The following is a 15,726-nucleotide window of genomic DNA, read 5'->3' as shown; positions in this document are numbered from 1 at the left end:
TGGAGGAAAATAATATAAAACAGTTTTAGGGATTTTAGTAGAAATTTTCAAATTATCCTGCAGGAAAATTGGTTCAGTTTATACTCCCACCAACAGTGACAGAGCTCCAGTTTCCTCCTTCCATTTGGCATCTTTGCTGGTCTTTAAGCAGAAAATATTGTTTTCATTACATTTCTTTGGTTTTAGTGCTTTTGAATCTTTTTTATGTGCTTACTGGCCGTTTTTATTTTTGTAGTAAGTGCCTGTTTCTCCATTGCCCACTTTCTGTTAGAAATCATTTGGTTTTTTCTGAGTAATTTTATAAAATTATAAAATATTTTATCTTTTTTTAATCATTTGTCTTTTTCTGAGTAATTTAAAGATTTCTTTATAAGCTAAGGATACAAACCTTTTATCTGTCATTGAAGTTTCAAAAACTTTCTCCCAGTAAGTAATTTGTCATTTTGCTTTATTTTTTCTTCCTTTGTTTTTTGCTAGCCAAACTCCAAAGTCACATTTTACTTAATTTTTATCCTGCTGAATGAAAGCATTTTAACTTAGTGATTTTAGTGTAAACAGGAGCAGGACAGAATGTAATTATCTAGGTCTTGCTCTGTCACCCAAGCTGGAGTGTAGTGGCATGATCATAGCTACTGCAGCCTCAAACTCTGGGACTCAAGTTATTTTCCTGCCTCAGCCTCCCAAGTAGCTAGGACTACAGGTGTGTACCACCACGCCCTGCTGATTTTTAAAATTTTCTGTAGAGATACGAATTCGCTGTGCTGCCCAGGCTGGTCTTGAACTCCTGAGTTCAAGTAATCCTCCCACCTTGGCTTGCCAAAGTGCTAGGATTACAGGTGTGAACTACTGTTTCTGGTTGAGAGTTTACTTTTGTTTGCTAGTGGTGTTCTTGGTATCTTTTCACATTTGAGGCTTTGGTCCTAGTGCTGAAGTATTACACTTACCATCTGAGGTTTACAGGACTTGTGTTTTAATATTGAACAGATGGAACTGTTCTGCATCTTTGCAGGTATACAAAATGTGCCTACCAGGACTCCCTTTTGTATCCATTGAAAGCAAGAAGTAATAGAGTAAAATTTTGCCTGGCTAGAGGCTTTGAAAGAATGGAGTATTCTGGTTTAATTCTATTAACTTAGAATTATGAAGGTGAAAATTTTTCAAAACTTTAATTTTGTATTGAATGCAATTTGAAAATATAACCAATGATTCCATTTTTTTTCTCTAATAAGTTTGGACATTCAGATCTACGTGATCTTTTATTATAGAACTCCTAGTGTGCCTGAGACTTACATTGTGAAGATCCTTTTCTGAAACTTTAGATGTAAGAGGATGTAAATGGTATTGTGTGAGATCAGGCTGGATGAGAACTGTTACCTGTAAATACACTTTTTAGACTAAATCTCTGATTGCCACTTGTTTTCTAATTTAACTTATAAAAATAAAACACACTGGGCCGGGCTCGGTGGCTCAAGCCTGTAATCCCAGCACTTTGGGAGGCCGAGACGGGCAGATCACGAGGTCAGGAGATCGAGACCATCCTGGCTAACACGGTGAAACCCCGTCTCTACTAAAAAATACAAAAAACTAGCCGGGTGAGGTGGCAGGCGCCTGTAGTCCCAGCTACTCAGGAGGCTGAGGCAGGAGAATGGCATGAACCCGGGAGGCGGAGCTTGCAGTGAGCTGAGATCCGGCCACTGCACTCCAGCCTGGGCGACAGAGCAAGACTCCATCTCAAAAAAATAAATAAATAAAATAAATAAAACACATTGGATGGAGGGTGGAAGTAGGAAGGAGATTTATTCCTTTTAATTGCATGTCATTTTTTCATATCAAGACAGAACATATAGCATCCCTGACTTTGGACTTACAGAAGGAAACACATTTTTCTACCTGCTGTATGCCAGATGTTCTTGAGCACCTGGAGGGTTTATTGAAGCACAGATTGCTGGGCCCTACTCCAGAGTTTCTGATTCATCAGGTCTAGGATGGGGTCTGATAATTAGAATTTGTAAAAAGTTCTTAGGTGCTACTGGTCCAGAGACTACATTTTTGAGAACCACTCTTGTATACTAATTATAAATTGTAGAACTCTAGAAAAAAGCTTAGTTTGGTCTGGGATAAGCAGCACACAGGTTATGGAGCAAATCATGAGAGATTCAACCATTGATCCCAGTCTAGTGTGGAATTTGGATAATAAGCAATACACAATGACATAACACAATTCTTGGTTTTCATGATTGTAAGTCGTAGCCAAGTATTTTTTAGTGAGAAATTCAGATTCGTTTGCAAGGTTTAGAGATTCCAGGTGATTCTAGAAAAATAGGATTTAGTGATTAACCCCACGAGAGTAGGAGTTATTTATGTCCTTTTTCTCTCCCCCATCACTTAGCATTTAGCCTTACTTTAGAAGGGCCCTGTATTTGCTTTAGACTGGTAAAGAGCTTTGAGTGCTTATTAAATTGAAAGCTTTGTGTTTTTATTTATTTATTTATTTATTTATTTATTTATTTATTTAGTCTTGTGAGATGGAGTCTTGCTCTGTCACCCAGGCTGAAGTGCAGTGGCGTGATCTCGGTTCACTGCAACCTCTGCCTCCTGGGTTCAAGCGATTCTCCTGCCTCAGCCTCCTGTGTAGCTGGAATTACAGGTGCCCATCACCACGCCTGGCTAGTTTTTGTATTTTTAGTAGAGACGGGGTTTCACCATGTCAGCCAGTCTGATCTCAAACTCCTGACCTCAGGTGATCCACCTGTCTCAGTGTCCCAAAGTACTGGGATTACAGGCATGAGCCACCACGCCCGGCCCAAAAGCTTTGTGTTTTTAAAGATATTAGACATGTTTCTTGTTTAAAAAAAATCTTAACAGTAATGTAGGAGAATAAGAGAAACTTTTTCCAAAAAAGAGAAATCATTGTGATTATTTTTTTCATTGGAATGTTGGATAATGTAGTCTGCTTCATTAATCATCAAGTGTGCTATGGATTTTTCCATTTTTACAGGATTTGTACCTCAATTGATGGAATACTGGTAATTCTTCTATTCCATTTGAAGATGAAAAAGGCCAAAATCGTAGGCCTGGCATAGAAGTTGGATAATGAAGACAGCTCTGGAAGGACATATAGATACACACACATATAGACACACACATATATAAAATACACAGACATATTATTTTCAAAGTTTATTTTTTAAAGTTTTAAAGTTTTCAAAATGAAAACTGGCCCTGCCCCTCTCCCAGAGTGAGCGGAGAACAGTGGTTACATGAGCAGCTTTCCTTGTGAGGCCACAGGTCCCTCTGGACATGCTGCTGCCTGGCCATGGCTCCTTTCCCTTTCATCTTTCTCATAGACCAAGGGGCTTCGAGCTTTAAGGCCACACCCCTATTATGCATTCTAGTGCGACCCTGGTTACACCTCCTCTGGCTCAGTCACACAGCTGTGTGGTAGGCTACTAGTAGTGTTTAGCAGTTGTCACTGGGATCACACTGATGTGGCCCCATCCCCGCCTCTCCCTGCCCAGTGATATCGGAAGAAACCTGACAGAGAAAATTGTCCATGGCCAAGAAAAAGGTAAAATGCACCAGGTTATGGCCCCCTGACCCAGGCCCAGTCCCCCTCCGATGGTAGGACTGCTGCCAGAGTCTGTGCCACTCCTGAGGCACACCAGGCTGGGCCCCACCCAATGCCTCTGGGCTCCCCCAACCAAAATCTTATAGCCAGCCCCTCCCCCTCAGCAGCCCAGCCTCTGCCCTCACCAGTTGCCCCAGGGTGACTTTTGGGTGGGTGACTCCTGGGGCTCCCTGCTCCATACTCAGTCTTTACCTTCTGCTGCCCCAAGTGTGACCTTCCTTGGGTCTTTGGGCTGACATCTCCAAGGACCTGGGTCCTGGCCCTGCACCTCTTTCCCACATCTCAAAGTGGTGACTCAGGCGTCATGCTGATAGGCACCCCCACCCCAGGGAGGAGTGGAATATAGTGACATCACAGTTCCCCTAGGAACTGTGATTACTGCCACGAAACTGGTCTTTGATCTTAGGACCCAGTCCACTAAGTGTTCTCACCCTGCTTCTGGTTCCTCTGGTCACAGCACAGGTTTCCAGCTGGAAGGGGAATGGGGACTATGGGACCTAGGAGTGAGAGGTTTCAGGCTGCCTTACTCCATTAGCAGAGACATTGACAATGTGAAAAGCCCACACTTTCCCCATGAGCTCAAAATGTTGACAGTGTCTCTGGGTGGCAATAGGAGAATGGGTTTGGTTTGATTTTCTCCCAGGCTTCTACTCTCCAGAGAGTTTAACATTTTTTTCTGAGTTTTCCACCTCATATTCAAATTCTCTGTGGTTCCGGGACCAGGATGCCCTTCAATCAGTGGTTTCTAGAGTAAGATCTGCTTATCTTCTGTGGAACAGATCTTGGGAAACTGAATTTGACAGCTTGAATCTTCCTCATATCATCTCAACCTAGGGTACTTTGAGTGCCTGGGGTTGTTGCTTCTTGGGAAAGTGCTAGCCTGACTAGTTGTCAGAAGCCCTATATTTTTATCCTGACTGAGTCCCTAATTTGCTCTTTGATTCTGGACAAGCCACCTCTCCTCCTTGGGCTTGCATTTCCTGAGGAGGTAGAGTTAGAGAATATCAAAGGGCTCTGTTAGCTCTGAGAGTCCAAGGTTTAAAGGCTCACTAGAGCTGGGCATGGTGGCTCCTGCCTGTAATCCCAGCACTTTGGGAGACCGAGGTGGGTGGATCAGGAGGTCAGGAGTTCGAGACCAGCCTGACCAACATAGTGGAACCCCATCTCTACTAAAAATACAAAAATTAGCCAGGCATGGTGGCACACGCCTGTAGTCCCAGCTATTCAACTCAAGAAGCTGAGGCAGGAGAATCGCTTGAACTTGGGAGGCAGAGGTTGCAGTGAGTCGAGATGGTGCCACTGCATTCAAGGCTGGGCAACAGAGCAAGACTCCATCCCCCCGCAAAAAAAAAAAAAAAAAAGGCCCACTAGAATGAAAACCTCAGGGCCAAGGGCTCCTGTTTGTCTTTTTCTGCGTTATATCTCTGCTATTACTCCTGTTTGTCTTTTTCTGTCTTATATCCCTGTATTAAGAACCATACCTGAGGCCTGGTGTGGTGGCTCAAGCCTGTAATCCCAGCACTTTGGGAGGCCGAGATGGGCGGATCACGAGGTCAGGAGATCAAGACCATCCTGGCTAACATGGTGAAACCCCATCTCTACTAAAAAAAAAAAAAATACAAAAAACTAGCCGGGCAAGGTGGCGGGCGCCTATAGTCCCAGCTACTCAGGAGGCTGAGGCAGGAGAGTGGCGTAAACCCGGGAGGCGGAGCTTGCAGTGAGCTGAGATCCGGCCACTGCACTCCAGCCTGGGCGACAGAGCGAGACTCCGTCTCAAAAAAAAAAAAAAAAAAAAATAGAACCATACCTGGCCCATATGTGCTCAGTAAATGTTTGTTGAATGAATATACCTTTCTACATCACAAGCTGGCAGAAGGGGGGGCTTTTCTCAGACTTCATCTCTAGAGGTTTATGTTACTGTCCCTTTGAGAGAATTCGGATTCAGACTTTCAGTTCTATGACTGTGGGCCAAAACCAACAAAGATCCAAATCCTCTTTCCTTGGGAGCTTGAGGAGAGTTTACCAGTTCATGTTTCCATTAAGTCTGAGAACTTTGCCTTTAAAATCTATTCCTGGCTACTGCCTACCCCTTCCTGGTCTGGGGAATAGAGTCGAGGGGGCCATCCTTAGTCACCATCCTTTAACTGTCTCCACAGAAACAACAGAACCAAGAAATGGTGGATCAGTTGGAAGAAGTAACTGTTTGCTCACAACATGACTGCTGGATTTGGGGGGCACTCAGATGTAGAGGCTTCAGTCTCGTCTCACCCACTCCCAGCCTGGGGAAGGCTCACCCCCCAGATTCCACCCCATCCCCATAAGGTCCCTGATAACTTGGTCCCATGGGTGGAACGGTCCTGGGGCATTGGTGCCATTCTGGGGGCATGTCCCTTGCTGTACCATCTCTGCTTACCCCTAGTAAGAGCTCTGTATTCCTTTTCCTATAGGAAAAGAAAGAGTGCCACCAAAAGCAGGGAGCTCTAAGGGAGCAGTTACAGGTGAGTAGAGAGTGTGAAGTTCCCTCCTGTCCTCTGGAGAATGTTTCTTTCCTTCTCTTTCAGCTTTTGGCTTTTCTACCAAAGGTTCACATTCAGAATGTAGAAATCCTTGTATCAGAGAAAGCCGAGTTACAGACAGCCCTGGCTCACACTCAGCATGCTGCCAGGCAGAAAGAAGGTGGGAATCTGGGCACCCCATCATCCTTCAACTTGGCACTTTGACAGGCCATTGGGGGAGTCCTTTGGGCCCCATCTGAACCTCTCTCATTCCAGGAGAGTCCGAAGATCTGGCCAGCTGCCTGTAGTATTCCTGGCAGTGTGTGGGAGAGTTGGAGCAGGCTCTTTGCTGTCTCCATACAGCAGAAGAAAGCAGACAGGGTGAGTCCAACCACCTGCCCCATCCCCTGGCAGCCTGGCTTCCCAGATGGCGGAGTGAGCCTAAAGGTCCCTTCTGCAGGATGGAATGTCCTGCCCAGAAAGCAGCATGGACTATTTCTCACTGCTTGTGTGTGTGGTTGTTAGAGGTAGCCTGGGGCTGAGTCAGCTGCTGTGGGTGAGTTAGGGGTCCTATGGAGAGCGAGCACTGGATGCAGAGTTTGGAGGCCAAGTCCTCGCCCTACCCTTAACTGGCTTTGGCCTTTGCCAAGTGCTAGGTGGGGGATATGGTACTTGTACTGTGAAGGTACAGAAGAGTATCTTCAGTATGTTACCATTTGTGTAGAGAGAGGGAACGTGTGTGTGTGTGTGTGTGTGTCTACATACATACTATGATCATATACATAAAATGTGTCTACGAGGATTCATCAACTCAGGAAGGGGTTAGGGGGAAAGGGGAAGGAAAGCATTAGGACAAACACCTAATGCATGTGGGGCATAAAATCTAGATGACGGGTTGATAGGTGCAGCAAACCACCATGGCACACGTATACCTATGTAACAAACCTGCACATTCAGCACATGTGTCCCAGAACTTAAAGTAAAATAATAAATAAATAAAATAAAACACAAAAAACTCAGGAGAGAGGAACAGGGTGGCTGGGAGATATTTCCCTTCTGTACCTTCTGAGCTTTGGACTATGTGAATGGATCATCCTTTCAAAAAGTGAACAAGAGATTGATTTCCCCCTTCCTATCTGTGCCCCCACCCCCAGTGAACAAATGGGCTTAGAGAATCAGATACACCTGAGGGTTCAAATCCCAGCTCTGAGTGATCTTAGGCAAGCACTTAATCTCTAATACCCCATGTTTTTTATCGACACAATAGAGGTAATAATAGTAGTTGTCTCATATGGTGGTTGTGAGGATTAAATGGGATTGTTAGCATGGTGGCTAGTGAAGCACTCAATAAGGGTTCAAACAGTGGTAGTAATAACGGTAACATAATAACAATATTGTTTTATCCCTCTGGGCCTCTGTTAGCCAGCTATAAATTCAATCTCTTTCCCTGTCCCTTCACCCTTACTAAGTTCTTTTAAAAACAAATGAGACTGACCAGGCGCTCAGACTCATGCTTGTAATCCCAGCACTTTGGGAGGCCTAGGCTGGCGGATCATGAGGTCAGGAGTTTGAGACCAGCCTGGCCAGCACAGTGAAACCCTGTCTCTACTAAAAATACAAAAATTAGCTGGGTGTGGTGGTCGGCACCTGTAAATTCCAGCTACTCAGGAGGCTGAGGCAGGAGAATTGCTTGAACCTGGGAAGCCGAGGTTGCAGTGAGCCGAGATAATGCCACTGTATTTCAGCCTAGGCAACAGAGCTAGGCTCCATCTCAAAAACAAAACAAAAACAAACAAACAAAAAGCAAATGAGATCATGGACTTAGAAATGCTTTGAAAAAATGTCAGGTGTGATTCAGAGTGAGGAAGTGTTACTGTGGAATAGTTACTGAGCTGTTGGTACTGGTCGGCCAGCTGCTCCTCTGCCTGCTATATCCTGACTTAACCTTGGCCTGTATTTTCAGTACAACAAGGAGTTAACCAAAGAGAGAAACACCCTCAGGCTGGAGTTACACAAGAACAGGTAGCATGGGGGAAGGTGGGATGGGAGGTCTGGGGGCCCTTAGCATGGGTGATGTGCTGGGAGGTTGAGGGGGTACAGGTAAGCATGGTGAGGTGGTCATACAGGTTTGTACATGTGCACAGTTAAGCTGTAGTGCTGGTGACTCATGATGTAGCCTCGAACAACTCACGCCTTCTCTCAGGCCTGCCATCTGTAACTTTGGATTCCTGGGGTTCCTTCCAGTGCTACGGTTCTGTGGTTGTGAGGCAAGGGTGGAGGGTTGATCACCAAAGGAGTCCTTTCTGTTCTTAGTTCATTCCTTTCTCTACTGCCTCTGGCCATAACCGAATCAATGAGGACTGAAGCAGGAGAAATCGGAATTGGAAGAGAAGCTTTGAGTCCTAGTGACTGAGAAGGCTGGCATACTGCTTAACTTAGAAGAGCTGCAAAAGAAATTACAAATGACTGAACTGCTTCAACAAGCTAAGGACTGCAGCCGCGGAGGTGGTTGGAGCCCCATCCAGCTGGGGCCATGGTCTAGGGATCATGCCAAGAGTTGGAAAATTTCGGTCCTTGTTCTGATGCTGCCATAGAATCCTCTAGAGAGTGCTAAAAAATCTACAAATTGGGGCCCTACCATAGACCTGGGGAATCAGAATCTCAGGGTTAGGGCTTAAAAAAAATTTTTTTTAACACATCATAGATGAAAACCATTATTTGATAAATTACATTTATATGGCTAGCTAATGAGTCTGTTTATTTCCATCTGAGGTTCAAGCCAACACTTCCACTATTCCATGGGTAATAATAGAGAGTAGAGGTTTTTTGTTTTTTGTTTTTTGTTTGTTTGTTTGTTTGTTTGAGATGGGGTCTCTCTCTATCATCCAGGCTGGAGTGCAGTGGTGTGATCTTGGCTCACTGCAGCCTCTACCTCCCAGGCTCAAGCGATCCTCCTGCCTCAGCTTCTCAAGTAGCTGGGACTATAGGTGCACACCACCACACCTGGCTAATTTTTGTATTTGTAGAGACGGGGCTTTGCCATGTTGCCCAGGCTGGTTTTGAACTCCTGAGCTCAAGTGATCCACCTCCCTCAGTCTCCCAAAGTGTTGGGATTCAGACATGAGCCACCATGCCCAGCCTGAGATCTTTTTAAAATTATTTAATTTTTTATTTCTAAAACAAAGAAACTTGACAGCAGAGTTGTATTGACTGAGTTGTACACTGAGCCTCGCCCTAGCCCTTTTAAGGGGCACTGTTGGAACGGCCCAGGCTCTCGGAATCTAAACTTCTCACTCTTCACTATCTGGTTTTCAAGGCACTGTGAAGGCCCTGATACTAAACAGCAGTTACTGCAGGCCATGGAGGAGCGGGCATAGCTGGAAGCACACCTGGGGCAGGTGAGGCTTTGCAGGGGAGGGATATGGAAGGAAGATGACCCCAGGTGGCCAGGAGCAGGTGAGGACCAGTGACAGCCCTTCGTAACTTCTGTCCCCATTCTTGAAGGTAATGGAGTCAGTTGGACAACTACAAATGGAGAGAGAGACGTATGCTGAAAATCTGAAAGGAGGGAGTGCCATGTGGCAGCAGAGGATGCAGTAGATGTCAGAGCAGGTGAGACCTGACCCTTCAGCCCCCCACCTTATATAGATCACTTGATCTTTCTAGACATCTGTAAAATGGGAAGACTATAGCCAGAGGTGATCATGGGTCTAGGCTATGTGGAGGCAGGGTCAGAGATGGAGATGGTAGCCCATCCAGCCACCAGCCCCTCTCTTCAGGGCCCTTTCCTGCTGTATTTTGGGCAGGTGTGCACATTGAGAGAGGAGAAGGAGCATAGCATGAGTTGGGTATAAGAACTGGAAATGAGCTTGGCTGAACTGAGTAACCAAATGGGTAAGCTGGGACTGTGGTGACCTGGGAGCAGAACTGGTATCAGAGTGCTGTGGGGGTGGCTTAGAATGCCCCAGGGAGGTGGGTGGATGGAGGGCTTTGGGGCAGAAGGAAAGAGGTCTGTGCCAGGAGTTGGCAAGTCTCGTAATCTCCATGAGCCTCAGTGTTCCCATCAGCAAAGAGGGAAGTGTGCCCATTGTCAGCCATCCACAGTTGTCTCTATCAGAAAGTGGCGGGAAGACTGGCTAATATCCGGGTGCAAGGAATCATTAGCAGGGAGGCCAAGTTTGGGGAGCCTGAGAGGAGCTGTGGACCAAGAGGAGGGTTTTTTTTTTTGAGAATCCAGAGGCCCTTACTGTCGCTTCCTTTCTTACCTGAGCCGTGCCCCTGGAACTCCAAGCAGGGCCCTCCAGGGTGGAGCAGCAGCTACAAGCAGAGGCTGGCCACCTGCAGAAGGAACTGGAGAGCCTGGCAGCTCCAAGCCCAGGAGCAAGACACTGAGGGCTTCAGTCACCCGAACCAGGAGTGGGAGGAGAGGCTGCTGGAGCTGCAGCAGGTGGCCAAGCTCTTGGGGGAGCAGGCAGAGTCGCACAGACAAATCTTGGAGACCATGCAGAATGACTGCACCACCATCAGCCGCGTGCTCACCCAGAACCACGAGCTCAAGGAGCAGCTGTCTGAGCTGCAGAATGGATTCATAAAGCTGGTGTGTGACCCCATCAGGAGAGCCTGCCCTCCTCCCTAGCCCTCCCGACCTTTGTTTTCCCGCCCATAAAATGAGGCAGTGTACCCCTAATGTGAGATGGTACTTCTGAAGGTACCTGTGAACCAGAGCCCTGCTCTGATGGCTGTGGGGAAGAGGGAATGATTTTTCTAACCTGCCTCCACCCTTCCTGGTGCCATGGGAGGCAGACACCAAGTTCTAGGGTCTCCAGCTGCAGTGGATGGCTGCCGATTGCTTCTCTCTGTCCAGACTAACGAGAACATGGAGATGACCAGTGCGATGCAGTTGGAATAGCACGTAAAGAGGGAGCTGGGAAAGAAGCTGGGCAAGCTAAAGGAGACGGTAACACTGCCCCATCCAAGAAGAGCTGGAAGGCGGGCACCAGCCTCTGGGGAGGGGAGGTGTGAGGCCAGAGGCAGCTCCAGCCTGGGGGACAGGTGACCCCAGCACCCTCCAGGGCAGTCTGTGACTGTTTCTTGCTTCCTGCCCTCTGACTTTTAGTGGTGGGCTCCTCCCAGGTCTGAACATCATCATCCCGGCTAGAGTCATGGAGCCCCCCAAACATAGGGAAAGAGACGGTGGTATAAGAGGCTCCTCAGAGTCAAACTGGATTCTGGCCTTGGCTCCCCTCATCACCATTCAACTACTTTGCATCTCTAAGTCTCAGTTTCTTTACCTTAAAAGGGACGTTAGCACCTTCCTCGCAGAGGTGCTGAGGATTAAATGAGATAATACGTGGAAAGCATTAGGCATGTGGCACAGTTAGCAGATGGAGGTTGGCTCCCTCTGCTTTTCCATCAGTCTGTGGCCTAGTTTAAATGGTGGGAGGAAGGGTGTGAGATTTAAGTCTGGGTGTAGGGGATCAGTCAGTGTGGTTGGAAAAATTGTAAGATGAAGTTATAGGATATAGACACAAACCTTCTTAGAAGGCCAGAAGGTCTGCACAGCTTCAGTAAAGGATTTGGCTGAAAGCAGCCTAATCCCCTTTACCTTGAGTTGATAGCAGTAGAGCAAATAACATGGGAATGTGGGGTAGTTTATCTGAATAGCTTGTTTACTCATGTGGTCCTAAGACCAACCTTTGATTATCCGCGGGTGCATGATTGCTCTCTACTCGGTGGTCGGCAAAGTTAATTACTCACAGGTGTGTTGACTCAACGCCTTTGTCATTAAGTCTGTGCTGAATAAATGCCCTCAGGGCCAGCTAGTCAAGGCACACAACTCTTTTTGTGTGTGGCCTGGCCCCTTAGCTGCTCTGTCACTGAATATCGGTGTCTGAGTATGTTATTCATCCGCCATGCAGCTGGGGTCTGCAGGATAGACCCTTGCAAGTGGTGCCCTGCGGGAGGCACACTGTGAAGGATCACAACGGACCCCTCAAAAACGAAGATGAAAAGAACTGTGCAAACAGTAAGTTAGTAAGTCATTGATGCCCACTCGGAATTTCCAAGTTTGGGGGGATTGTTCAGGCTAGGGTTTCATCATGGGACAACAGTTATCAGCTTAACAGAAACAGTATATAAAAGTATTGAAACAGCTGCTTAAAGCTAGTGGAGCCTTGGTTTCACAGGCTCAATTAAGGGACCTAATGCAAACTGTTGTCTCACAAAACTCATGGTTCCCAGAAAAAGGAACGCTAGACGTAGAGCTCTGGGAACAAGTGGGGAGAGATCTTAATCAACATCATGCGCAAGGGCAACAGGTCCCAGTATCATCTTTAATGCTATGGGCCTTAGGGTGACCCTGGCTCTGTTATACACAGAAGAACCTAAAAAGGGGAAGGAGGAGGAACCGTCACCTGCCTTACCACCTCCTTTTCGCTCAGCCCTGATATCAGCAGACCAAAATAACAAAGAGGAAATGGAGGTTTTGCCTGAGCCCCCTCCTGCAATAAATAGGAAAAAAGACAAGAGCTACGCTACAGCTATGGGACCCTTTCTTAGGCAAGAGGCATTAAAAGGGGAGCTCTTAGCCTGCCTGGTAATGCAACGTTGACAAGGCAATTGGGTATATAAACCTATTTCTTTTAACGTTTATAAAAAGTTAAGAAAAAGCATTAGAGGTTGAAGCCGTGTGGCCAAGCTGGTGGTAGGCAGAAGGAAATGCTTGGCAGCAAAGGAAGCTCGTACACCTGGAGCCAGCGAGTGCTTCCAGGAACTCGGCCTGCACAGAGGTAGCAGTGACAAGGAGCCAGGCCCAGCACACCAGAGCTGGCCTGCTAGGGAGAGGCAGGAGGCGTGCACGAAGGTCCACTCGGCTGGCAGCAGCTGCCCAGCGGCAGCAGATTGAGGGAGCAGCACAGACAAAAGGCGGCACAGACAAAAAGCAGTGCAAGTGCAACATGGCGCCGCCCTGGGACCCACCTGCTAGACGCCCAGCTCCGCAGGTGGCCCACGGCAAAATTTCACGTGTTCCTTGTATACAAGTGACATCCCGGATTATAATTCTCTGCTAAGATTTAAGTACAATTTAAGAATTTAAAACACCTCTTTCTAATAATGGCCACTGTTGCTTTTACACTGTTTTCCTGGAAAAGCAAGACAGAGAAAAATTTGTGTTTACAATACCAGCTATCAATAATGAAAGGCCAGCTTTCCCGATTTCATTGGAAAGTGCTTCCTCAAGGAATGCTAAACAGTGCTGCCATGTGTCAGTATCATGTAAATCAAGCTTTGTTCCCCAGCAGAAAAGAATTTCCTGATTGCAAGGTTATTCATTTTATGGATGATATTCTACTAGCAGCCCCAACAGAGCCAATGCTTTTAAGTTTGTATACCTCTGTCATAAAGAATGCACAGCTGAGTGGTTTAATCATTGCACCTGAAAAAGCACAAATGTCCTCTCCTTGGAAATATCTTGGGTACATACTTACTTCCTGGTCAGTAAAACCTCAAAAGGTTAAATACTAGCAACTTACACACCTTAAATGATTATCAGAAATTACTAGGCAATTTTAATTGGCTTCACCCCACCTTGGGCATTCCTACTTATAAGCTGCAAAACATGTTTTCTATCTTAAAGGGCAACACAGTCCTGGATTCTCTCAGATATTTAATCCCAGCAGCAAAAAAAAAAAAAAAAAAAAAAAGATGGAAGAAATAGAACAGGCTATTTCTCAAAGACAAGTAAATCTCATAGATCCAAAATATTCTGTTCAATTGCTTATTTTTCCCAGTAAACACTCCCCTACAGGGTTAATAGGACAAATGGCTCCAGAGCTATGTTTTTTAGCATGGGTTTTTTTGCTCACATACCGAGACTAAAACACTATCTCCCTATATCCAGTTAATCAATAAAGTCATATATTCAGGCTGCAGATGATGCAGTCACTTGCTAGGTTGTGATCCTGATATCATCAGGATTTCTTTAAATAAAAAGCAATTCAAAGCAGTATTGCCCTTATCGATGGACTTCCAAATAGCACCTCTGATTACACAGGTCAAATAGAGCATGTCATTCCTGCTAACTCCTTCAGTTTATCATACTCCTATGATTTTCCCTACAAAAAGAGTTCACTTCCCCATAAATGCTTTAACACTGTTTACTGATGGTTCTAGTAAACATGGAAAAGCAGCAGTCTGGTAGAGACCACATAATTCCATCACTCGATCTGGATTTACTAGCACTCAGAGAGCTGAGTTTGGGGCCTTGATATTGGCTTTGGAAACTTTTTCCACTCAGCCCCTCAATGTTGTTAATGACTCTGCTTACTCTGTTTTTTTACTGCAGAACCTTGAGACAGCCCTAATTAAGTCCACTCTGGAGTCCACCCTGTGTGCTCTTTGACTTCAGCAATTGCTAGATCAGTGTACACATCCTATTTTTATTACACGCATTCAGGGCCACAGCTCCCTGCCTGGCCCATTGATTTATGGCAATGATCAAGCATACCTTCAGGTTGTAACATCACTGCTTGACCAAGCCACCCAATCACATCAATTTTTCCGGCAAAACTAGAGAAACTTGTCTAAACAATTTCAATTTACCCAGAGGCTGGCTAAATAAATTATCCTGCAATGCTGAGATTGCCAGCTCACAGGCATGTCCCCTCCTTCAACAAGTGTTAACCCTAGAGGATTGGCACTTTATCAGTTATGGCAAACAGATGTTACACACATCCCTGAATTTGGAAAACTTAGATATGTACATGTCTCCATTGATACCAATTCTCATTTAATTAGTGTACATGCCCTTCCTGGAGAGTCTACTCGATATGTCATTAAACATCTTTTAACTTTTGCATTTATGGGGCAACCCATAAAAATTAAAACTAATAATGGTCTAGCTTACGCCAGCTCACAATTTCAACAATTTTGTCACACGTGGAACATCCAACATTCCACAGGCATCCCATATAATCCCCACGGACAGGCCATAATAGAACGTGCCCACTCCACCCTTAAAAATATGCTCAAAAAACAAAACAGGGGAGTATGGATAAGGACCTTGCAACGCTATTGGCACAAGCCTTATTTACCCTTAATTTTTTAAATTTAGATGATAAATTTCAATCCACTGTAGAAAAGCACTTTGCTAAAACCTCTCAAGACATAAAACTGCAGTTTTATGGAAAGATGTAAACAGTAATGTATGGTGTAATCCAAGTGAATTGTTAACTTGGGGAAGAGGGTATGCTTGTGTTCACACCCCCTCAGGTCCTCTTTGGATTCCAGCACAATGCATCAAACCATACCATTACGTGGCTAGGACCCAACCTGGTACCAGAAATGAAGGAAGTGACCCTACAGGACTCGCTGCCCTGGATGATGCGGCTTCCTCGGACGACACAAGCCCTGGACATTACCTGGGGGATGCTGAAGAAGGCAACTCAGGAGGCGGAATGAATCCTGCTCTGGACACAGACACCATTCACTCCAGATAATCTGTTCCTTGCTATGCTCTCTGTTGTACGTTGCAACTCATATAGGGTATTGATCCTTCATATGCTCTTGCTTTGTCTGCAACCTATACCTGCTACACTCTATTGG

General features: G+C 45.7%; 1 pseudogene; it reads left to right on the top strand.

The window, feature by feature from the left end:
* Positions 1-15,726, top strand: part of LOC101026244 — a 32,295-nt pseudogene that overhangs the window by 12,222 nt on the left and 4,347 nt on the right.

The sequence above is a fragment of the Papio anubis genome, chromosome 9 (assembly GCF_008728515.1).
Source record: "Papio anubis isolate 15944 chromosome 9, Panubis1.0, whole genome shotgun sequence".
NCBI classification, from domain to species: domain Eukaryota; kingdom Metazoa; phylum Chordata; class Mammalia; order Primates; family Cercopithecidae; genus Papio; species Papio anubis.
Note: the sequence above shows the minus strand (reverse complement) of the source record. Positions and strands in the feature narration are given on the sequence as shown.